At 51.2% G+C, this 23,778-nt stretch overlaps 1 long non-coding RNA gene across 1 annotated transcript; it reads right to left on the reverse strand.

The window, feature by feature from the left end:
• Positions 1–12,311: 12,311 nt before the first annotated feature.
• Positions 12,312–15,403, reverse strand: LOC120496843. Its single transcript, XR_005626366.1, has 2 exons — positions 15,025–15,403; positions 12,312–12,511 (listed from the first exon to the last, which is right to left on the reverse strand). It is a non-coding gene; the product is annotated as an uncharacterized LOC120496843 (long non-coding RNA).
• Between the last annotated feature and the right edge of the window lie 8,375 nt (positions 15,404–23,778).

A 23,778-nucleotide genomic window follows, 5' to 3' on the forward strand; every position in this document is an offset into this window, starting at 1 on the left:
CGAGACCATCAAGCCGTGACTGATCCCCACCTTGTCACCTGCCCAGAGCTCTGAGTGCCACATCCAGCCCTTCCTGGGACACCTCCAGGGATGGGGACTCCAAACCTCCCTGGGCAGTTCCGATGCCTGAACTCCCTTTCCATGGAGAAATTGGTCTTTCAAAAGAAATTCTTCCTGACAAGAAATTCTTCCTGAGAGAGGGAATTAATGACACTGCCGCTGTGCTGGCTCTGTGTCAGAAATTTGGTTCCCAAAAAGAAATTAGAGACTGGGAAAATAATGTGCAGGTTTGGAGGGCTAAAGGAATCTGAGGCTGTAGAGGGACTTGGAGCTGGAAACCTCAGCTAAAAGCTGGTAGGAGGTCCCTTAAAACTAGAAGTGAAAATTTGGAGAACACAGAATATAATCAGCCCAAAAATAACAATTGAATTCTTATGCTGAGGTGTATATTAACTTCTACTTGAAGCTGCAGTGGAAGCTTGGCCAAGAAAAACATCCCATTAAATAGGGGACGGTTTCAGCCTACATGGGGGAGAAATCCTTCCCAGTGTTTGTGGTTTTGTGGCTGATGTAAAGATAAACTCAGAATGGTAACCTGGAAATCGTCTCAGGAAATGGTGTTTCTGTTCAAAGGGTGAAAATCTGTCTGTTGGACTGACGGAGATGATGTTCAGCAAGCAGGGATTCAGAGAGATGGAAAATACAAAAATACAAATGAAGAGCAGCTCCACATGGAATCATAGAAATAGCAAAGGAAAGACAAAAATTTTGAAAAGAAAAAATGCCCCAAATACAAATTTAGGATAGAAAACTTTAACAGAGAGGAGCTCCACTAAACAGTCCTGAAAAAAGTATTTCTGTGGTGGTTTGATAGAAAGGAAAACAAATGTTCCCATAAGAATCAATGTTTAACAATTGAAATGCACAGGGACATTATCCTGCAGCTTAAAATCATTCCCACCCAAACCCCATCCCTGAACAGAGGCACAAGGCTGTAGAGGTGGTGTGAATAATTAAATCACATAATATTAAATTACTTAAAAATTGTACAGTTTTTGCAGTTGTACTCCAAACAACTGTGTCTTCATGGGTATTTTTAATGCAAGTAAATAATTCTCTCAGAAATAAATTGCCAAAATAATTTGGTGGCAGGAGGGTGAGGGACAGAAAAAAGTCTGATGACAGCAGTCAGGAGAGCGGGGTATCAAATGATTGTCAGGGAATCTGCAAAACTCTGGGAAGGGAAGAGATGGAGAGAAGTGTGCTCTTCAAGAGAGAAATTGTAACAGAAAAAATCACAAGAGGAAAGGTTTGTGTGTAAACTAAATATATTTTAAGAAATGAGTAGATGGAAGGGGCATAAATTCATGTGCTTATGATGTCAATTCTGGATTAGAAACACAAATTCTAGGGAATCACATAAAATTAAAATGTTTACTCTGAGGGGATTGCATGGTTTAAAGCCTTTGCAGAATAATGTAGATGTGGTGTTAAAATAGACATAAAAGGGCAGTACCCCTAGGGAAGTTGCTCCTCATCCAGTGAGGATGAGGAGCATCCCAAGAATGGAATCCTTTATATCCCAAGAATGGATGTCCTTGGAGAAGGCTGGAGTCCATCCAGCCCAGAATTCTGGTCTCCAAGAGTGGGGATAGGGAACAGCAGAGAGCAAGGTGCATGGATCTGATCCTGCTTCCCAGCCTGGAAATGGGATTCCCATGTACAAACTCCAGCTGGGAGTTGGGAAAGAGAGAGACACCTTCTACATGGGGGAAAAAGGAGGAGGATTTTCAGTGCTCAAGCAAAACTGGAAAAACCCAGGCTGGGGAGGCCTTGGAGGAGCAGGCAACATCCATGGCTGAGCATTTCCCTGGGCATGGAGACATTCCTGTTTTAAGCTGTCCAGGCTGTATGGAAAGTTTTCCCTGCCTGTGTCCTTGCAGGTTGCAGCAGCAGAGCTCTCTAGGGATAACTTTGGGAAATTCAGATTTGTATTGGCACAGCTGGAATCTAGCCCAGAGAAGCTGTACAGACTGGGAGTGATTTTTTGAAGATTCCCTCTCCAAATCAGCTCATTTTTCCAGGTGCTGCTCTGCACTGCAGCTGCCAGCTGTCCTTCCCAACCGTGACTCTCCAGCAGGGGCTGCATTTCCCTCGGATGTCCCAGGACCTAATTTTGTGGCTGACCTTGGCTTGCACCCTCATGACAAACCCACAGCTGCTGTGCTTGGGACCAGTCGGGTTTGGACTGCTGTGGTGGGAACAGCATCCCTGGAAGTGTTCCAAGGGTGTGGATGTGCCACTTGGGGGTGTGGTTTAGTGGTGAACAGGGCAGTGGGGGAATAATTTCACCCAATGACCTTGGAGGGCTTTCCCAACCTTAATGACTCTGTGGCTCCATCACCAGCATCAGGAACCTTTTGGGAGCAAGGTCTCAGGTGCTTTGGGAGAATTCCACGTGTGGCCCCACAGACATCAGCAGCAGTGGCTCTTCCATTCTTCATTCTCTTCCATTCTCTCTTGGAATGTATTTTGGAGTTGGTTTTTTTCCATTCTTCATTCTCTTCCATTCTCTCTTGGAATGTATTTTGGAGTTTTGTTTCCCCTGTTCTCCCTCTCCAGTGCTGAGGAGCTCCTAAGCAGCCTCCATCCACTCATGCAGCAACCAGGACACCATGGCGTGGGTACCATTTTGTCCTGCAGCAGTGATTCCACCTGGGAAAGCCTCACCCTTCCCTTCCCAGCCAACAGCAACCTCAGCTTTGCAGGAACAACCAGCTGGGAGATGGACAGAGCTGGCCTTCCCAGGAAGAATTTCTGCTTTGGCTCACAGGGAGGCATGAGGATGGAGAGGATTTCCATCAGCAGGAGCAAAATGGGACATTTGTAGGTCCAGCCCTGGCCCCCAGGTGTGTGATCACAGAGCTGTGGAATGGTTTAGGCTGGAAGGAGCCTTTAAAGCTCACCTGGTCCCATCTCCTGCAGTGGACAGGGACATCTTCAACTAGATCTGGTTGCTTGAAATCCCATCCAACCTGGCTTTGAAATGTTTATGGGGATGGGGATCTCTGGGAAACCTCTATCAGTGCCTCACTATGCTCACAATAAAAAAATTCTTCCTTATATCTGGTCTAAATCACCTGTTTTTTACTTTAAAACAATCCCCCCTTGTCTTGTAGCAACAAACCCTAACATAAAAAGTATCCCCTTTATCCTTATAAGCCATGGGAAATTATTGGAAAGGGACAGGGTGGCAGCTGGACCTTGCCTGGCTCCCCCAAAAACCCTCCAGGGGCAGAGAGACCTTGAGAGTGACTGAGGTGTTGGATGTGTCCATCCAACATCTGTGCAGCTTTAGCATCCTAAACATGTGGCTCACCTGGCAGCTCTTCATTCCCAAGGCTTGTTTTCCCTTAAAAAATAAAAATAAAAAGCTTTGGCTACAGGGATGAAGTCATGGATATTTATGGCAGCTTTTCTTTAAAACTAGCAAATTGTAGCCGTGTTTCTCTGATTGGAAAACATTTTGGAGTTGTTTTTTTTTTTTCCCTTGTACTGTCTCCTTCCATCCCTGCAGCCCCTCGGTGCTGCTGGAAGGGCGTTGCTTTCCACAAAGATTTTCGGGAATATTTAACAAGAGGATGGATTGCTCCGAGCCAGCACTTTGGGAAGCCATACAGACATTTTTGGTGCAGTTTCCTTCGTGCATCCCTCGCATCCATCCTTCCCCAAGCCTCCCGCCTTCCTCCACGCAGAGTTTCGAGTCTCTCCTCCTCCCCAAAGGCTGCAGGGATTTTCCGAGTCCTTCTCCCGGTGCTGAGCCCCCCTCTAGCGGCAGCTGCTCCGGAATGTTGGAATGCCCAGGGATGCGCCCGCAGGGATTTTGGCCAGCGGTGCCCAAATCACATCCTGCGGTTCCTGCGGGATGGGGAGCAGCACCCCCAGCGCATCCCCCGCTTGTGCCCTGTGGGGCTTGGCCTCTCAGATATCAGCGATTCCTGCTGCTCTTCCACCGGGATGAGCTGTTTGCGATGCCGCATTTGCCGTCCCCATCCGCAGGGAGGGGTGGGAATGGGGAGAGCCTTGTCAGGTCAAGGGCGCTTCTCCTTCCCGGCGGTTTTGCCTTGCCAACAGTTTGGATTTATCCAGACCAGACATGCCAGGGGAAAAGCTGGCTTTATTTGAAATCTCATTACGGCCCCTCTGCATTTCATCATCCTGCAGACGCTCTCTGCTGCAGCATCACTCCAGCAGGAATTGCAGGGGAAGCCTCCACGCCTGGTGGGAAGGGGGAAAGTGCTGCAGGACTCCCAAACATCTCCCCTTCTCCATCCCCGAGGAGCTCAGCCCGCGGGAATGGGCCTGCAGCCCTTCCTGGGGTTCAACCACGACAGCTGGCAGCAGCTGGGGGATGTTGTGCAGGTGTTGGGAAGATGGGGGTGCAGGGGAGCCTTTCCTCCTGCTTGGGGAGCACATCTGAGCCTCCCCAGGGGGAATATCCAGAGGTGTGTGAGGCACTGCCCGTCCCAGAGCCGCAGATCCAGGCCTATGGAAGCAGGAATGGGGTGATTATTTCAACGTGAACATCACTAAATCTGAAGTTGATGGTGTTAATAAAACCCAGCCGGACCGAATGGAGCAATCAGTCTTGATATCTGTTCCCAAAACTCTTCTCCCAGTGAGCACCACATGCCAAGAAGGATTTCTGACTGATGAAAACTGAGGTTGTCGCTGTCTTTTATGATCATGGATCTTCCCTGGGTTATCTTGGTTCCAATCTCAGTCTCAGGGTTGTTCCTTTGGCTAATTAAAGAACAACCATTTGTTAATTACTGGCCAAAATTTTCAGTGCTCGTTGAGATATTTTGCTCAGCTTGACTATTAAAGTAAACTGGAGCCACGAGGATTTGGAGCCCAGAAACTCCCTCTGGTCTGGGGCTGATCCCTCAGGATGTTTGGGGTGTGATACAAAACATCAGCACAAAACATTCACATTAAACATGGAAACCTGTATTTTAACACTGAAATGTGGCAGCAGCAGCACATTTGCCACCTTCCAGCTCAGTTATTTCCTTACATCACAGCCAGGGATTTATAGGAGGCAGATCTGGGCAATAATTAGGATAATTTAAACTGGGATCCCAACTGGATTTCAACTTTAGGCTGGGATTTCCAAGCAGTGCTATAGGGGAGGAGGATATCCCTGTCCCAAGGGATCCAAGATGGAGCAGAAGATGCCAGTTCAAAGTGACAATCCCAACCCCCTTGTCCCTCTTGAAGGTCACTGGGGACATAATGGGTAGAGAACAGCTCCTTTTGTGCCATGTGAGATATTTATATATCTAAAGGCTGCTGGTCACTGGGAAGCTGCCCAAGCCTTTAATGGTTTAATTGCTGTTTCCTGTACGTTCCCCTCTCTGTTGTTCATCACAGATGACAATTGTGGTCTCATGTCTACGGGGATGGGCTGGGTCTCCCTGGGAATCTCATCTCCTTGTGCAATTACTGCTCCTGGGTATCTCTGGGTATGTCCTTGAAGTCTCCTCCCAGTTAAAATCATCCATAAAAACCTTATTTCCAAGTGGGGACTCCTACAGGGTGATGCTGGTGCCTTTTTTACTCTGAGATATAAAGGAGGGATGGAGCAGAGATCTGGACATCCTTGAAATAACCCATAAAACTACTGGGGTGAGACCAGGGTGGGCAGGATGCACGACAAAAACCAGGGGTGGACCAGAAAACAAGCACATTTTGGGTACTCTGGGACTGTCTGGTGGTGCCACAGAGCTGCATTAGTGCAAAACAGGGCACAATTAGATCTTCTCAGCCTCGCAGATAAATACACCATTTGCTCCACCCTGATATTGATCCTGAAATAAAACCACGCTGCCCTGCACTCCCACTGCCATTATCTCCAACCCCAAACTCCCAGAAAACCCAGCAAGAAACCCCCAGATCACAAAATTGCTTCCAACTTCTTGACTGTATTTTTAGAGCTCTTTCTAATGTACTTTGGGTTTGCCTTCTATTTTTTTTTTAGCTGCTCGAGTAAACTCAGCTCATCCCTCAAAGCTTTTGGACACTGAGGTTTTAAGAACTGAGTTTTGCCTTTGGGGCCAGGGGCTTTAGGGAAAACCATATATATATGTGTGGATATGTATTCCTACAGATATTTATACCTTCATAAAATGGTAAAATTACACAAGCTGGTGACAAGAATCTCTTTGAGGGGGTGACAAATCACCTACACCCAATGCAGCAGGGACTGAGGTGAGAGAGCAAAGCTTGGCTGGGCTCATTTGAGCTGATCCCTTGTGGGTTTCACACATGAACCCCCTTTCCATGCCTGGAAACACTGGGATACTCCTTGAATTTGGGCTGGGCTGCAGACAAGGACTGGATGTTTGCTTTAAATCACAGAGGTTTTCTCTGCCGCACTTTAAAAGCTGATCCTGGGCTCGAGTCGTGCCAGGATGAATTTTATCAGTGATAGGAGGGAGAACCTGACAAAAAGGGTTATAAATCTTTCAGGACATTAAAAAAAAATTAAAAAGGAGGTCTCTTCTCCCCTGGGCGTTTTAACAAAAGGGGTTGCCCCAGGATTGAGTCTGTGCCCCTCACATGCCTCTGGTTATTTCACCTCCTGGCACATTTTCCTCCAAAGCTGCCACTCAGGAAATCTGCTGGAAAAAGCTGCTGGGAATTGTGTTTGTGTGTGGGGCTGGTGCCACCTCTGCCATGGCCACTGCTGACCCTGCTCCACAGGCTGTTCTTTGGGGAAAGGTCAGGGCATCAGGACCAGGTAATCCCAGCCCAGGGAGCTGCTCCCCTGCCACGGCATCACAGGAAGGATCTGAGCCTTCATATTTAATGCATGAGGAGCACCGGGATGATCTTTTTATAGCTGGTGCTCTCAGACTTTGTTTTATTTTAATTGTTGGGTAATAAGGGGTTTGAAATTTGGGGTTGGTCCCCCAGGTTGGCAGGAGAGGTCTGTAAGATCAAAATCTGGAGTTAGAGCTTTGCTGGAGCCAATTCCTTATCCTGAGGACCAGGGACCCCTGGGGACCCCATGGATCATAGAATCACAGAATGGTTTGGGGTAGAAGGGACCTTTAAAGGTCACCTAGCCCAGCCCCCTGCAAGGAGCTGGGACATCTTCAGCCAGAGAATGGCTCCTGGTCTGGAATATGCTGGAGCCAGGCAGGGAGTGAGGATGGAATGATGATGGAATGGTTGATTCAAGCTCCTTTTGCACCTGAGGGCACCTCCAGCATCCCCTTCCCTGAAATGAAAGAAAATATTTTGGATTTAACTCTGATTTTGAGCTGTTAGGTTTTGTTGCAGAAGAATGGGAATCTGGGGGTCTGGAGAGTACACTCTGGTTTGACAGTGATGTGCTGGCTGGGAAGTTTTCCCTCTGTTAAATCCATGCAGAATCCTCCTTGTACCTTGCTGGATTTGGCCACCAGCTTGGGGATCTACTTGCATCATCCTTCAGTAGGTTAAAAACTGTCAATTTTCCCTCTCCAGACACTGTATTGCTCTTTCTTCTCTGCTGATTTTGGCCTTGCTAATTTTAAAGTGAAATCCTCAAATCCCATACCGTGATCCTGAATTTTAACCCCTGGCCCATGGATGGTTGCAAGGCAGCTCTTATGATACAGTGATTTTTCATGCCACACAAATGAGGCAGGAAAGAATGAGATAGAAACTGGGAGTTATTTTTAAGGGCATTTCAGGTGTCACTTTGCTTTTTCATTGGCTGCCAGTGAAGGAAGTGGCACACAAAGAGCCTTTGGGATTTTAATCATAATTTCCAGGTTAGCTGGACTGATGGACTGATGTTAGGGTGGAAGAAGACCTTTGGATCTCACTTGGCCCAGCCCCAGCTGGTCCTTAGCTATTATGTTAAAGCAATTTAGTGTTTTTTTTCCAAGAATGATGGGAAAGACTGGGTTTTAACACAGCCTCTTGTCCCAAGGCAGGATCAAGTGTTTTCTCCTGTCATTCCTGTCACACATTTCTCTAACTTGGATCTCAAACCTCCTAGGAGCAGGGGCTCCATCCTGGTTGCAGGTAATCCATCCCACACTAAACTAATCTCACAAGGAGGATCTCCCCTGGTAGCAGGAAAATCTCCCAGTATCAACAGAACCAAGCAATATTTGCTTTATTGACTCTATCAGCCACTGACCCTGGTTTTGTCTGGGCTGTTGGGATCGTTAACTCTGGGCTAACGAGGGCAGCGTTAAGAGGATGCTGCACTGGGGAGTGATAAGGACAGAGGATGGAGAGGTAAATCCAGGTCCCTCCTAGGTCTGGAGTTAATCACTGCTGTAGGGCCCTTTCCCACTGCGAATCACATCCCATCACATCACTCCATGTGAACCAACCCCGGGCATTTCCTTTCTCCCCAGGAAAATCTGACCAGAGAAATTCCTCGTACAGCAGAGTGGTGAGGGAAAGGAGAAGAAAATGCAATATAATGGACGACAATATGGTGCTACCTATAAATATTTTACCAGGAAAGGTATGCAACTGGTATTTTGAACAAATCCCCAGCCACAGTTTTAATAAAGTGCCTTTAGCTGCCACTCTGCCGTGTTTAAATCTAATTCCAGTTGTCAGTCAAATCGCTGCGTGTTATTAACCTATGGGCATAATTGCCTATTCCAAGTCTGCAGCTCTAAGAGGCTTTATGTATGATTGTAATAAATGAAATAACTTCTATGATTCCAACTCCTCGCTGAACACGTTGACATTGGAAATTACACATGCACACGCATCACTTTTGTCTCTGCCTGGATGAGAGCTTCTCGGAGTGGCTGCGGAGGAAGGCCTGGGTGAGCAGGGAAATGACTGAGCTTTGCATTAGCTCATCCCTACAGCTGGTGCCACACGGAAACACTTGGTCTGAATAGGCAAAATCTCCATAAAAATAAGTGAATGCTCATAGAATTGCCACCGTGTGCATCAAGAGCAGAGAAATCCTCGTGCGCTGCTGTGGCCTAAGGGATTTCTGTCAGATTTTAGTCCCTAACCTCTTCCCTCTTCCCCACCACATCATATTTTGTGACTGTAAGAGGAATTTATGCTGCAGGAGACATTGGCCTGTTGGTTCATTTTTCAGTTCTCACCACTGGGGCAAGGGGAACATGAAATCCAAAAGGCAGAGGCAGCATTTTCCAGCCTTTTTGTGCTGCCAGAAACCACAGCAGAAGTGAAGGGTTCCTGACCACTACAGGAGGTAGGTGCTGTAACAGGTCCCTAAAAGTATCATCTCAGCTTCTCTGGTTACAGCCCCCCAAGTAGTAATTTATTGTTCAGTCTGGAGAAATGAAGGCATGGGAAAGACTTAGAATCCCTTCCAGTGGCTAAAGGGCTCTAAGAGGGGGACTTGGGACAAGGAGTGAAGGGACAGGACACAGGGAATGGCTTCCCACTGCCAGAGGGCAGGGATGGATGGGATATTGGGGAGGAATTGTTCCCTGTGAGGGTGGGGAGGCCCTGGCACAGGGTGCCCAGAGAAGCTGTGGCTGCCTCTGGATCCCTGGAAGTGTCCAAGGCCAGGCTGGATGGGACTTGAAGCAACCTGGAATAGTGGAAAGTGTTCCTGCCCATGGCAGGGGTTGGAATGAGATGCTCTTCCAGGTCTTTTCCAGCCCAAACCATCCTGTGATTGTGTGAGTTTATGAATCCATTCAGTCTTGTTGAGGAGCTCAGGATCTGCCCTCCAACTGCAGCGCCGCCGTCGGAATCTCTGTTCTTTCTTCATCCTCTGGAATATGGGACCTTGTGCATCAAACCAGCCCCATTCCCACCTCGGGACTCAGCCCTGGCTCCCTTTTCCCCATGTGCAGTGATTTCTTTGGCTCTGCAGAGCAAAGCAGGCAGGAATCACTCCAGGCACTGGGATACCACAGCAGCACCCCCCCCCCCCACCTTAACCACAGCACCAGCGGGGACCCGTGGGCACACACAACTCTGTAAGTGCCATGGGAACATTGGCCTGGCATTCCCAGCCATGCAGGGAGTGCTGGACCCACCTTCCAGCTCCAGGGTGAGATGTGGGTCCCCTTTCTCCCGGCCTCTGCCCCGGGCAAAGCTTTGCTCCTTCGGGTTCTCGCGGAGCATCTCCGCAGTGCTGACCCCATGGAGGCCTTTCAGCACAGTTCCTGATGGGAATTAATCTATCTCCATGCCTGGTCCACCCTGGGCATTTGGGAGAAATTTATTTTGAGGGGATGCTTTGAGATGTCAGGCAAAGCTTTGCTCCTTCGGGTTCTTGCGGAGCATCTCCGCAGTGCTGACCCATGGAGGCCTTTCAGCACAGCTCCTGATGGGAATTAATCTATCCCCATGCCTGGTCCACCCTGGGCATTTGGGAGAAATTTATTTTGAGGGGATGCTTTGAGATGCCTCAAGACAGGGTGGCCTCGTTGTGTGGAAGGATCAGTGAAGCGCTGTCCCCGCTCCTCAGGGTGCCACGTTCAGCCTCCCTGTTTGACCCCTTAATTTCCAGTGGTGATGTCACTGAAATCCCTGCTCGTGGTCGTGCTGCCGGGCTAAATTTAGAGTGTTTGAGATGATTTGTGACTCTGTTGCTGGGGGGAGGCGGGGCAGGGGGGGGATGTCGGGGAATGACATGTGAGTCCTGTGTCATTGAGGCTCGTTTGGGCTTTAAAGACAGTGGAGTGGAGCACGGAGATGACAGCGCTGTCCAGGAAGAGCAGGGAGGAAAAAGGAGATGGGACTCTCGGCCCTTTTTATAGTCTAACCAATTTAATTGAGCTCGTTGCTTAGCTGAGACATTAGGAAAGGATTTTCCCCTCGAAACCTGATTAGATTTCCCAATAAAACGCCCACTTTGACTGCTGCTGCTAGGAGATGTGTTGGCTTTTGGTTCATGGAGGTACACGGCATAAAAATAAATGGAAAAAAGGAGCTGGATGCTGTGGGGATACGAAGAAAAAGACCTTTCTACATGGAGACCATCATCCTGCTTGGGGCTGGGTGAACAGCGGGGATAGCACTCAACAGAGATCTGGGAAATAGAGGAATTTCCCACATCTTCCATCCCACCTCCCTGCTGGAGCCCGAGCATCTCCAGCCCAACCAGCGCTGCAGTGGCGAGCGAATCGGTCAGGGCTGGGCGTGGGCAGGGAGAAATAAAACCGGCACAAAACCGCAGATGGAAGGATCTTTGCTCCCCACGAATCCTCTCCATCCATCCCATCCATCCTCTGCCCACGGGGTGGGTGCCCTGGGGTCCCTGTCCCCGGCCCCTTCTAGCACACGACCTTGAGGGCCAGACGCCTGAAGGTTATTCGGGGGCATTGCTGTGTTAATCAAAGCTGCTTAATTCCCCCCATAATCCAAGTGGGGATGGAGCCTGGCAGGTCCCTGCCGTTATGTTTACATCGGACTGCGGGTGGAGGGAGGAAGGAGGGGACAGGGAGGGAGGGGGGAGCTGACGTGCTTGGAATAAAACCGTGCCACCTCCTCCTCTATCCCTCAGCGAAAAAATCAAACGCATCTGTCCACCCCCCCCCCCCCCCCGTGCCAATTCCCTTCCCAAAGCGTCCACCCCAAAGAGGAGGGGCTGCACTGCAGCTCATCTCAAGGGGGCAAAGGTCTTGGAGGAACCCCCGGCCTGATTTATTCAGGGCACAGCAATATTTCTTGGGATTAGTATTAATAAGAGCCGGCTGCCCCCTCCTCTCCATCCCCCTGGGCTGAGCCCGAGGGAGGCAGCCGGGCCCCGCCGGGGGTACCAGGCCTTCGGATGCACGGTGATGGCGTCTCTTCATCCCGGCCATTTCACAAGACAGAAAAACGGGTTGTGTATTTATTTGGGGTTATTTAGCTCTTGTTTTCCTCTCCCATGCTGCAGCTTTAAAAGAAAATCCATCCTGTTTGTGAGGGCCGGGTGCTGTGGGGCCGGCGGTGCCGCAGAGGGATGCTCGGCACGTAGTGCGGCATGGCAGGGATCTGCCTGCCGGGATAGGGGCGATCCCAGAGAGAAGGCACCCCAAATCCCTTTCTTTTCCCCCCTTTTATTCACTACAGAGGAACCCTCTGGCAGTTCAGACCCTCCTGGAGGTCCAGGATGCAGTGGCGCCCACCCAGGGTTGAGCAGGCGACCGTGGGCTGCCGAATTGCAAGACCGAGGTTTTTTTATTTTGGGGCGGATTTTAACATTCATCCCCCACCTGGTGCTGAGTGCGGGTCCTTCAGGGGGGTCCTGCCTCCGCCGCCGTAAAGAGACGGGCGAGAAACCTCCAGGAACAAAGGAGAGGATGCAGGAACCCGCGAGGAAAGAGCTTTATTGGCACGACCCGATGGGCTCCTTGCGGCATCCGCGCCGGCCGCGATGCCAGCCCAGGGAGGGATGGCCCGAAATACCTGCAGAACCCCTCGGCGGGTGCAAGGAGGCGTCCCAGGGACCCCGAGGTGCTGTCAGCATTCCCAAGGGCACCATTCCAGAGGTGAGGCTCTGTGCACGGAGCTGCAAAGAGAGATGGGACCCCCCACGCTGTCACCAAGGTTCCCCTCCCGAATTTGGGACAGCTCTGCAGATGGCCTGAGGGGTGGGGGACTGTCCCCTGCAGTAAGGCCTGTCCTTCCCCAGTGCCAGGCACCTGCTGGGAGCACTGGGATGGGCCGGGATCAAGGGATGTGGCCTCCAGCTGCAAAGTGAAGGGAGGGGAGGAGAGGGATGGGAGAAGGGAAAGGAGGTGAAGGGCCCCAGCGGGGAGCAGGGCAGAGCGGTGCTGATGGCTACAAGGGGTGGAGGGGGAAAAAAAAAACCCAAATAAGAATAAAAGCGTGAAAAAGGAGGGGAGAAATAAACCAATGGCGTGTTGGGGCGGGGAGCGGGGGGAGCAGCTCCTGTGCTGCAGGAGGCTCTGGGGGGCACCTGCTCCGTGTTAGGCCGCGGGGTCGCAGCATCCCCGCGGGGTCGCAGCATCCCTCCCTCCCGCCGCCTCCAGTTTTCTGAATTTTATTTTATTTTCTGAATAATTCAGGTGCTGTTCCTCCCCCCCCTCCTCATCCTCCCCCCCTCCCCTCGGCTCCTCGCACACACACGCCTCTCGCCGGGGGGCTGGGGCAGCTGCTGGGGGGTGGGGGGGCAGCTGGGGGGGGACGACAGCATTACCATACAAAGGGAACAAATGACATGTTTATCCCTCCGAGAGATTTACGCCCGGCCTCGCCCTGCAGACACAGCGCTCCCCCCCTCCTTCTACCCGGCACTTTTGATTTAAATTATAAGGATTAAAAGGAGAGGGAGGGCGGAGGGGAAAAACACACAAACAGCCACCGGAAAAAGAAAAATCATAATAAAGCTTTTAAAAAAATAAAGAAAAAAAAGCGGCTTTGCCTCAGCATCCCCCCCCCACCACCCCCCCTCCGCCGGGGGAGCAGCGTGAGCCCCGGTGACCCCAAGACCTGCCCTTGCTTTTAGCAGGGAAAAACCCCATCGCTCTGCGGAGAAAAGGCAAAGCACAAAGCGGCGGCAGCGGAGCAGCCCCGGGGGCAGCAGCCGCGTCCCCCCCGGGGCCCACCCGCGGGGCACCCCCGAGTGACAGCTCCGGATTTCACACCCGGGGCGCTTTCGCTCGCAAAGGACCCCCTCTTCCTTCACCCCGGAGAGTCCCCCGAAAGCTGCCGTGCTCCATCCCATCCCATCCCGGCGCATCCCGTGCCCTGCATCCCTCTCCGCCCCCTCCCCGCGCTGCGGTGCCACCTGCGCCGGTGCGCAGCGCTGCCTGCGCGCCCCGCGGCCGAGCTCGGGGGACGTGGGGGGGATGTCAGGGGGTGCGGAGAGCCGCGGAGCCGCCTCCGGCCTCGATGCTGGTCAGCCTCGTTCTTGGCATTCACCGCGTGCCTTAATTGTATGGACATTTAAATCAAGGTCCGCTGTGAACACGGAGAGAGGGGCCTTTCCTCGGGAGGAAGAAAATATAGAGAAGGAGAAGGGGAAATGGGGAAAGAAAAGAAGAGAAAGGGAGGGAGGGGGGGGGAAGGAAGGGAGGGGGCAGAGGGACCCCGCGGAGCCCAGCCTTTGTTCTCCGCGCCCCGCGGAGGCTCGGCGCGCCCTTCCCCATGGGCGGGGGGAGGGGGGGACAAAACCCAACCTAACACCCCCCCCCCACGTCGGAAAAAAAAAACCCCAAAAAAATCCATCTCTATCAAATCACAGAACCCTCCTGGCTGTGGGGTGGGGGGCGGCGGGGGGGCCCCGTTACCTGCCCTCCGTCTCTGCCCAGCGCTGCCCGCTCTCTGCCGCCTGCCCCGAGCCCCGCCGCGATGCTATAAGCGGGGGGGGGGGGGGGGGGGGGGGGGGGGGGGGGGGGGGTCCGGAGGAGCGCAATAAACCTTCCCCGTCCCCCGGCGGTGTGGGGGGGGGGGGGGGGGGGGGGGGTCCGGAGGAGCGCAATAAACCTTCCCCGTTCGCCTGCTGCAGTCAATCCTTTCGCTCAGATCCCAAGTGGTGCAAAAAAAAGAGGAGAGGGGCCCATCTGGCTTCTCATCAGCTTTGTCAAGTCTTGCATACGCTAAAATGCTAATGACCTAGATAGCTCATGCAAAATGCAGCAGAGAGAGAGAGAGAGAGAGAGGGAGGGAGCAGCGAGGGAGGGAGGAGGGAGGAGGGAGGGAGGGGGAAAAGGCAGAGGGAGGGGGAGAGCCCGGGTGCATCACCCCCCCCCAGTCCCCAGCACCCCCCAGCCCTCGCTGCCCAATGCACCTTGGTAGGTACGAGCCGGGCTTTGATTTGAAAGGTCACCCGGGTACGATGAGCGGGGGGGCGGGCAGAGCCCACGGATAAACCGCCCTGGCTTCATCCTTCATCCCCCCCCCACCCTCAGCCCTCCAGGGGGGAAGAAAGGGCGCGGGGGGAGCGCAGCCCCCACTGCATCCCCCCTCCCCCGTGGGGTGTCCTGTCTATCCGACCCCCCCTTTCCCGGCCCGACCCCAACCCAAACCCCCCCCCAAGAAGAGGAGCGAAGGAAATACCCCCTGCGGCAGCCCCGCCGTGGTCCCTCCGTCCTGCAGCCGGTGCGGAGCGCGGCCAGGCGCGTAATCCCGCGGAGGATGCTCGGGAGGCAGGGGGTGGGATGTGCCCCCCCCACCCCGCGCTATGCGGAGGGGGGTGAAAATTATATATATAAATAAAAAAAAAAAATATATATATAGAAAAGAAAGGGGAAGGGGGGGCTGGAGCCAGGTGGGAGCGGAGCGGGCGGCCGGAGGGTGCGGAGGGAGCGCGGAGCAGCCGGGCGGGCGCTGCGCGGAGCGCGGAGCTGTCAGCGGCGCCTTCTCATTTATCATTAGCCAGCCCTAATCTTGCTCGCTGTCCTCCTTCGGTGATGTTGATTCACTTTCCCTCCCTCCTCCCCCANAAATCCCAGCTGCTGACTCCGTGCGCCGCAAACAAGGCGGCTGCAGCCCTCGCCCCCAGCCCCGCTCCCGCAGAGATGCTCCGGGTGTTGTCCGCAGAAATGCTGCCTTTTAAAACAAGGAGCGACCCGCGGGGAAAGAGCCTCCAGCCCTGCCCAGCTCCCCCCCGCAGCCCCCCGCACCCTCCACCCGCTTTGGGGGGGCTGCGGGGGGGAACCCCCTGCCCTGGCCCCCCCAAACCCCGCTGCGGAGAAAGGATGCTGCAGAGCTGGGTGCAGCTTTGCAGGGGGAGAGGAAAAAAAAAAAAAAAAAAAAAAAAAAAAAAAAAAAAAAAAAAAAAAAAAAAAAAAAAAAGAAAGTACCAATTTTGGCCGAGGCTTCGCTTTCTCTCCCCCCCACCTCCTCACCCCCAGCACTGCTGGTTTCATGGCTACGCTACTGTAATTATGAATTCTTCTTCTTGCGACTCGCGTGTGTGCAGGGGCTGGGGGTGGCAGTGGCTGTGGCTGCGGCTGACATCACTGCAGTGGCGTGGGGCTGACAGCTCCCAGCGCTGCGCAGCCTGCAGTGGCTCCTCAGCTTTTTTTGCAGCCTCTCTGCTGACAGTTGTCAGGGAAAAGGAAGGGGGGGGTGAATAATAATAATAATAATAATAATAATAATAATAATAATAATAATCCCCAAAGCAGCCAACGAACCCACCCCATCTCACCGTGTTCAAGGTGAATTTCAAGGAGAGGAGCGCGCTTTTTGTTTGTGGCGAGGCGCGCACGCCGTGGTTATCTACACGTCTATATCCAGGGATATCTACACATTCCCAGCATCACCAGTCCCGGCCCAGCACCCTGTTAGACCCTGTAACCTTGTCAGGGCTCTGCACAGCCTAACCCGGGCTAAAACCCCGGCTCAAGCAGGCTCTGAAGGCAGGAAATCCTTTATTACTCGCCGGGTGATTTGGTGTCAAGGGCATGTGCCCGCTCCTGGGATCTCTCTGCACAAGCTGCAGCTCCTGAGATCATTCCAGCGCCGCACCGAGTCGCAGCGCACGTCTCTTCCTTCCATCCCTTCCCACTGCACGAACACGAACACATCCCTTCTTTTCCCTTCTGCTTTTTCCCTCCCCAGTCGAGGCCTAGAAGTTGCTGAGAAAAACCCGCATGGAAGCGTGAATAGGTGGTTGGTACCCTGAGAGTGAATCTGTGTGCTCAGAGAGGGGCAGGAGCGTCCAGCTCTGAGTAAGCACAAGAACCCTGGGCACATTGGGGGTCCAAAACATGTGGCTGGGAGCCTCTGGGAGCCTCTGCCCTTTCCCCTTAGTGCTGTCTCACAGTGCTACCGTTTGTGTTCCCATTGCCTTAAAGACATTTCACTTAACGCATCAGATCAGAGGAGTTTTCAAGGAAATGCTAGAAATTAGCTGTCAAAAATGGCTGGGGAGAGCCACCAGCTCAGCCACAGAAATCTTTCCGCCTGCCCTTTATACCATCACCCCCCTCAAAGCATGACACAATATTATTAGCTTAAAGAAAAAAACAACCCCAAACCCTATTTACCCTGAGAGAGCAACTCCACAGTACACCTCCCTTGAGCCGTTTGCAATTCAAATAAGGCCTCGAAAGGCGCAGATTTTAAGGTCTGGCTGACAGAAGCCAACAGCCAGAGCATCCCTCTGAGACCGCCACGCTTCCAACCGCAGCTGGAGCCACGGGGCCACGCGAGCATCCGTCCCTGCCCCGCAGGCAGCTGCCCAGCGGGGACCGGGACGGGGTCACGGTGCTGCCTAATTCATCCCCTCCTTGGTTCCCTGCCCCAGAGATTTATGGAGAGCTGAGGTGGTTTATTTAAAAATAAATAGATGAGTTTCGTGGCAGGTTGGAGGTGAACGGTTGCAATTTCAGTACTCCCCTGAAATTACATCTGCGTGTTTTTTTATGAACGTTTATTTTTTATCTCTCTGTAAGACCTTTCCTTATGAGGAGCTGACGTCTGCATAAGCCCTGATCCCAATGGCAGTTTGAAGGGAGGAAATGCAATTCTCTCTCTAAGAGGGGAAACTGAGGATCGGGGGCCTTGGGGAGGTTTTGCCACCCATCCTTCATGGCTTCAAATGGAATGGACCCATGGATGGAAATTATGGGAGCACCAGGGGGATGCAGACCCAGAACAGGGCTCGCAGCCCTCAGGGCTGGGCAAAATGGCTTTGTCAAATGGACACGGGGATTTTCCGCCTGAATTTCAGCTCACACGGAGCTGGATGTCACGTTATAAACCTGTGCTGGATTAAAGCTCAAAGGGCTCTTCCAGGGCCTTTTCCAGCTCACCCTCCTGCCCGCCGCCCGTCACGTTGGCCGAGGATATTTAAAGCCTGCTCGGAAATACATTACCCTCCCTTAAAAACATAAATCCTCGGACTTAACCGGTGATCCATCCCCTCCCTGTGCACTATTAGCACATTAAGAAATTAAACGATAAAACTCCCAAAGATCCGATTGACTGGGATCGCGCCGCTCCATATGGCACGGCATATGTGTCCGGCCCTCGGCCGGGATCGCCGGGATGCGCTCGGCCAGGCTGGGCTGGGAAAGGGGTTTCAAGGCAAATTCAGATGGATTTAGAGCTACTTCTATTTTTTTTTTTCCTTCTCTTCTCTCACGACATTTCACTTCTCTGCTCCACCCCCAGCGCCAGAGGGAAAGCTGTGGAGGTGATGTATGTCCCTAAATAAGGATGCAGAGCCTGGCTTTGCTGGAGGAGGTCAGGTGAGGCTATTTAACGCTTTGCAGCCTCCTCGGAGGCTTTAGAAAATGATGCCAAACCCCCAAAGCCTCCTCCCCACAAGCAGCTTCACGTCTGCTGGGGATGATGGCAGAGGTGATGCCGGGAGGATGGGTCCCTGCAGGTGGAGGGAAAAAGTCCCTTTCCTTCCCTACCCATTCCAGGATAAATCCCCTTGCGGCAAACAAAGGGCTCTGGGCCGCGCTGGGAGCTTTCCCCGAGTGACGACTCAGGGTTTCTAAATTTAGAAGATTTTTCACCACTTTGGTGGAATTCAAACCTTTCATTTAATTTCTTTCTGGGGCTGAATTGAATTGTCAAGCGCTGTGAGGTGCGAGGGGAGCAAAGATGGCAGCTGGATTCATCCCTGTGCCTGGCACTGCGGGATGGATGAGTGGACAGAGCCTACACCACAAAACTTAGCTCTAAACATGACCTAAACCAGCTTAGCAGGGATATACATGGAGAAAGGGATTAACCCCCCTCGCTCCCCAGCCAGGAGCAACAAATCCCATTAACACCCCATCCCTGGGAGGGGAAACTCCGCATCCACTGGTCCCCGAAATGGGGACCTGCCGCATCGAGCGAGTTATTTATTTCAAATAAAGATCCCAGCCCGTGGCAATGTCTCCTGCAGAAGCTCCGTGGTGAGAATTAGGGATTTTTGTGGAAAGATTCGGCGTCGCTGCGAACCAGCCTGGCCGTGTTATCCTGGTGCAACGCCTGCGCCGGCTGCTCACCTCCTAAATAGTTAATTCCTGGAGACTGTGAGAAGGTTAAATATGTATCAGGATCAGATGCAGTCACCTATAGCTCCCCTTTCTGCAGGATTTCTCAGAGAACTGGGAGCGCAATTCGGCGAGAGGGGGGTGAAAAATCTCCCTCTGCTTGAAAACCCCGTCTCTCCCCCAAGAAATTTGATTTAAAGCAGGGGAATTACTCACCGAGGTGATAGGTAGGAACCGTGCAAAATATAGTGGGGGGAAAAAGAAGCTGTTAGAGACAACAGCAGGAGAAAAACTCTGTTATCTATGGTAACAGTCTGGAAACTGATTTATCCAGCGTATAAATAGAGCGGGAGAGGCTTTTGCGCTGTAGACGCTCCGATGGGGAAGTGAGAGTTGATTTTACCCTCCCTGTCGGGTTCAGCTTGACAGGAAAACTTCCCATTGATGCAGCAGCTCCATGGAGTGAGACACGGCACCAAATTCCAGAGGAAACGGGCCCAAACTTTCTCCCATCACCGCAGTGCCGGGCGCAGCCGTGGGATGTGATTCCAGCATCCCCCCCCTTCCCCACGTAGCCATTCCATCTTAATCAACATCCCAGCTCTCCCCAGAGCTGCCCTCTCCAAGCCCCCAAATATTATTGCTTTGTTTACTACTGGGTTTTATGGAGGATGAAAACTGATGGACCAGATCCCTCTTCCAAGTACTTATTTCCTTCCATACTTTAAATAATGTTGTTTCACCTATTGGCTGTAGAGATTAAAAAAAAACCAAAAAACAAAAAACGAAAAACCAGCAAACAAAATACCCCAAATCTCTCATACTCCATGATTTATTTCTGAATTTTCCTTGAGGGGGGAAAATATAATCGAAAGGTCTCCAAGCTTCAGATTTAAAACATGCAAGGTATTTAGGCAAATCCACTGGAGCAAGCACAGGGAAAAGAGGGAAGATGCAGTGTCAGGCTGGAGCCTTGTTCAGCATTTTGAGTAGTGTAACACATTTTAGAGGGAAAAACGTGGGGCTGGGAGGGATATTTCCAGACTTGGCTTGGTTATACCTGGAATGTTCATCTGTAGAAGCCCCAAACCCCACTGTGCCATTTGTCCCCCTTGTGTTTGGTGCCTCCATCATTTTAGGACAATTTGAAAAACCCATTAAACCCCCAAAAATCCCTTTGCCTTGCTGGGATTTGCTCTTTATTTTCCAGGCTGCTCTGCCACAGCAGCAGCGGCCTTGAAATCCCATCACTCCCGTTTTTCCGGCGACATCTCCCAGGGTGTGCATTCCCCTATTGTTCCACAGGTCAGCAGAGAGCCCCGAATCAGGTAAAAGTCCCTTTTGTGCCGTATCCCACAATATCCACGTCTGCCTAGCGCGCGTTTCCCCAACGCAGATTCCACTGGCGTGGAGGAGCAGATGGCTCAGGTAGCGGATTTAAAGCTGTCCCAGCCCATCCCCAGGCCTGACCTATATCCAGGATGAACGGATGGATGCCAGGAATACCTTTGCTTTCCCCATGTCCATCATACATCTCTGTTTTTTTTTTTTTTCCCCTCTCCCCATCAGCTGTCAATAATATAGAAAAGAAGGGAAAGGATAAAGAAAAAAAAGGGAAAAAAAAAAGCAATACCTTCCTGACTGATATTTACACAAGTAAATATTTTTTATGTATATACAGCCAGTATGAAATGATTTTTAATGAATTATCTGTGAGTGAAAACAGTTCTGTAAATCAGCAGGGCTGCAGGCAATTTTTACCATATGTCGGCTCGCATTTGTATCACGGAATTTGTTGTGGCGAGGACGAAATATCTGCTTTTCTTTCCTTGCTGATGTGCTAGAATTAGGATCTACATAACTCAGTGTGTTTAAGCAGGAATATTGTCTGGTTTTATTGGACTATTATTAATGCAAAGGAGGCCGTTCCCTGTTCGGCTCTGCACACCCAGCCAGCGAGAGATGCACGGGAGCAGGGAGAAGCCTGAATTACATCAAAAATCCCTATTTTCCCCCCATAAAGCATCCTTCCAACCTTCCTCCAGCAGGTTTCCAAGAGTAAATCGGCAAATCGCACAGCAAAAAGGAATATCTGTAAAATATAAGCTATGCTCTGCTCTGCACATCCATCCTCCCTTCCCCCTCCGTAAAATAACATCTGAATTCCTAATGGCAATAAGGATGAATTACTTAATGTATGGAGGGGGGGCTCAGGCTAAAAACACATCCCAGGATAATGCTGGGCTTTAACAGCACTCTATTTACCCCTAAGGCAAGGGGGTGAAACAGAAACCAGAGCCCCAAAACGAGGAATTGACACCTAACAGCCCGCAAAATGCAGGTGAAAACTTCTGCCTGATCCAGGGTAGGAATAAATTGAATAAATTGCTCCTAAATTCAGGTACTAAACCAATATAAAAAGTAAGGGAAGGGGGCGGGGGGGAAGTTTAACACAAAACCAAACCAAAATTGCTATGGATATCACATATTCCTGCATTCTGGGGATTTTATTTCGGAGCTGTTAACACCGAGGAAATGTTTGAATTATATTTCATAAAACAGTGTCGCAGGGACGATCTGCAGCCTGATTCTCCATCGTTTATCCGGGGCTGAATGGGAAGGTGGGGGGATGTCAGCCAGGATGCCGGGAAGACTTCTGGGAAGAGTGGTCCTGGATCTGCACCCCAAACAAAGAGAGGTCACCCCTGTTTGCATCCAGGTCCTGCACATCCAGGGATTTGCCGCTGGCTTCAACGGGAACAGGATGCTTTTCCTTTTGCCCACGGGAATATTCCTGGATGCTGCCTAAAGCAGGGGGGAAGGGAGAGAGGTTGAAATTTTTTTTAAATTTTTTTTTTTTTTCAGAGCGAATGAAAATCGTAAACAACAAAATACTTAAAAAACCCCAAAGACAATTCTTGCCTTTCTGCCCCCATTTTCACCCCCTCCCTGCCAGGCCAGGACGCAGCCAGAGGACGGCAGCGGTTCTGTAATGACGTAATGCTGAGATGCAAAATGTCATAACCATTTGTCACCAAACGCCCCGTGCACCCAGATGAAGCAAACAGTGTGAGACTGACAGGGCTGATGAAAAACAGCACTTAAGCTAATTTTTTTCCTCCTGCTAAACTCCGTTGTGCACTATGCAAATCTGATTGCGAAAGTGGGGCATTATCAACACTTTAACGCTAGTTAACTTTGGGAGATGATACTCAGAGCAATCAACATAAACTTAGCATACAGTAACTTAAATAACAAAAATGTTTCTCTGCTGCTGCTCCGGCGCTGGCATTTGGATCCAGGCATGTGATGGATTGTGCCGTGCCTGGGAACAAATTAAAAATACAGCGCCTCAGATCACTGGTGGCAGCAGCGGAGAGGAACGGGGTTTTAACCAGAATAACAATAATGGCAATTAGACACCAACCTGGCCTGAATCATCTCTGCCCTGCGAGCAGTTATTGATTATTAATAGGCTCATATTTGCTTAGACCCCATCCCTCATCCCTCTGGTTCCCACGCCAGCCAGAACCGACCCTCTCCTGACAAATCCACATTCCAGCAGCTCTTAAATTTATCAAGCTCCTCAAAATACTCTTTTCCCCCCTCCTTAAGGTCCAATTCCTTACGCCTGTGAGAATGGCAGCTTTCCCCTGCTTTTTCTCCTGGAAAACAAATTTCTCTTTATCCCTCGGCGAAGTGCAATGTGAACCCTAAAGGTCACCCTCCCAAAGAAAGGGAGGATAACCCGCAATTTGTTATTTTTAAAAGCTCACAGCGGTGGGAGAGGTGAACTGATGGAGAGGACGGGATGTGTCTCCCTCGTTAGCATTCCCCCCGTTCCCCCGCAGCAACGGGGAACGATAATAACACCTTAATATCTCCCAGCAGGGCTCAGAGGAGCTGGAAAAATAGGATTTAGGGTCTGAACTGGGAAGGAAAACAAAACAAAAAAAAAACCCCACGGCCCGCCCTGCAGCTGGAAAGTTGAAGCTGGATTTTGTGTCGTGGTGGTATTGATTGGGATGTTAACAAACCCGGGGCGTGCGGAGCACAGGGAGGTTGGATCCCAGCCAGCTCCTGCTGCTGGCCCAGGCCTGGAATGATGCCTGCTCCGATACGGCAACAACCACTTCCCCAGCCCAGGTCTGCCCGGGGTTTCTCCTAAAAATGTTAATTAAGGCTCACACGCTGAGTCAATTACAGGGAATTAGCTCTATTTTGCATATGCAGAATTAAGGTGTGAGGAGAAGCACCTGGATGAGGGTGGCCCAGGGAGTCCACCAAGAACTGAGCTCCATCTTCACGGTCTGAGCCCTCTGCTGTGGTCTGAGCCTCATCTGGTCCTCTCCTGAGCTCATCACACCCAGTTCATTAATGAAACACAGGAATTCATGGTAATTATTAGAGAATCACAGAATCATGGAATATCCCGAATGGGAAGGGACCCATGAGAATCATTGATTCTCAGCTCCTGGCCCTGCACAGGCACCCCAACAATCCCACTCTGTGCCAAGACAGAGGTTAATGGGTTTGGTTTCCAAAAATGGACTGAGATTGCCCAATCTTATCCATTTCCAGAAGTCCTCCCATGTCCATATTCAGAAGATGCAGTCGGTTCTATCCCCATGCCTGCTCTCAGCATTTTCTTCCGCTGAATTAGGTGTTTATAGGTGGTGTTTCAGGCACAATTAGAATCTGCTTTTATTTGTTAAGACTTTCCCCATTACAGCCCAAATCCCCGAGGTGCATTCTTCCTGTCACCACCCAAACTGCAAATTCCAGCTCTGTGGAGAAAATATCCTTTCCCAAAAGGGATAAACCATTGTCCATTTCTGGGGTATTCCTGGCTGAGCCCTTCAGCTGT

The sequence above is a fragment of the Passer montanus genome, unplaced genomic scaffold (genome assembly GCF_014805655.1).
Source record: "Passer montanus isolate IOZ18808 unplaced genomic scaffold, ASM1480565v1 scaffold119, whole genome shotgun sequence".
Lineage (NCBI taxonomy): Eukaryota > Metazoa > Chordata > Aves > Passeriformes > Passeridae > Passer > Passer montanus.